The sequence below is a fragment of the Geospiza fortis genome, unplaced genomic scaffold (assembly GCF_000277835.1).
Source record: "Geospiza fortis unplaced genomic scaffold, GeoFor_1.0 scaffold397, whole genome shotgun sequence".
NCBI lineage: Eukaryota > Metazoa > Chordata > Aves > Passeriformes > Thraupidae > Geospiza > Geospiza fortis.
Window position 1 is genome coordinate 424,639 of NW_005054537.1, and position 1,489 is coordinate 426,127.

General features: G+C 48.9%; 1 protein-coding gene across 1 annotated transcript in view; it reads left to right on the forward strand.

Moving 5' to 3' along the window:
* The first annotated feature begins 25 nt into the window (after positions 1 to 25).
* ADAMTS6 (ADAM metallopeptidase with thrombospondin type 1 motif 6) overlaps positions 26 to 1,489 on the forward strand; it is a 141,099-nt gene continuing 139,635 nt past the window's right edge. The window contains exon 1 of the mRNA XM_005429297.2: positions 26 to 318. The gene's annotated coding sequence lies outside the window, so the exon portion shown is untranslated. The remainder of the gene's footprint in view (positions 319 to 1,489) is intronic.

A 1,489-nucleotide genomic window follows, 5' to 3' on the forward strand; every position in this document is an offset into this window, starting at 1 on the left:
TGCTCAAGAGGAGGGCACCCACCCCCACCCCAATATAAGCCTGTTTTTCCCTCCTTCCTCCTCTCCCCCCCTTTTTTGTTGGAAAGACAAAATGTGCAGGGTGATAGCTTCGGTGAATTGATGGCATCCTTCCTCCTGCCAAGCCAACCCGTTTTCTAAAAACCCCTTTAGGAAGGCTAGAGAATTTTATTCTGTTGGAGAATAGAACCCTGATGGTTGCTTGCAGAGAGGGGAAAAGCAGAGAGGAATACGGGAATCGTCCTGTGCAATCTCTATTGTTTGAAACTTACTTTATATCAGAAATTGAAGATGAAAACGGTAAGGAAGATTTCACGCTATTCAATGAAACTTTTTGCTTTTCTTGTGTCCAGAATAATGGTGCGTGCAGGGCTTTGGGGAGCGGGGGGAGATTTATATTGCATTAGGCGAGGTGCCTTTGGAGTAATTTCAAGAGAGAAACCTTGAGATAGGGGAAGGGGGTGCGAGGATTTTTCAACCGATAAGAGAGGTGATTGATGAAGTACCATCTCGACTAGTGCACTTTAAAAAAGATTTTTTATACTTTGAATACTCAGTCGTTGGTAGAAGCAGAAAAGGAAAAACAAAACCAAACAACAGATGAAACCCAAAGCAGCCCCCAAACCCCACCGACAACCCAGGGCTATTCCGGATTGCTGCTGAGCCGAGGACGCCCGCTCTCGGCCGTGCCGTGTCCGGCGGCGTCCGCTGCCGCGGTCAGACAAGTGCACACTTTGTACCGGGGCTTGGAGGGTCGGAGCGGCCGCCGTCCCGCAGCGATGCTGGCGGCGATGTCGGGCTCTCGCTGGGCTCATCAGGAAGATGGGAGCGTGTGGGTTTGATTTACTTCGAGCCGCTTGGGATTTGCCAGACTCTTAACCCCGCGGACTCGTGTTTGTCGGTGTATGTCTGTCTCCGCAGTCGCCCAGGGTTCAAAGGGACTTTGTTTGGTGGGAGGAGGTAAGTGGGCTCTCGCTCCACGGCGATGTGTGTGCGGATTTTGTCTTCGCTACTTTCTTTCATTGTTGTACAAGAGAGGGGAGAGAGAGGGAGAGAGTCAGACTCTTGTTTTTATTTGGGCTGCCGGTGCAAGCGTTTGGGCCAAACGCCAAGTGTCTGGGTCACACGCGTTTTATCCAAATAGATTCAGCGCTGCTGTCTGGAAATGGGCTGCTGAAAGTTAACTTTAGGATCAGCTCCACCACAGCAACCAGACTCTCCCCTTCAGCCTCTCTAGGGAGGACGGATTTTTTTTTTTTTTTTGTTTTTTCCTTCTCAATTTTTTTTTGAGGGATGTGTGTCTGGTGACTTCTAATTTTCTTCAGTACCAGTGTTTTTAACTCTCTGTGTGTGCAGACGTGTACAGATAATGTGCATGTGTGTACGTGTTTAACTGTGTGTGTAGCCATGTATTTTCCTAGCCTGTTGACTTTTCGTTTTGGGGGGCTGGGTGTTGCTTTTTCGGTAGATG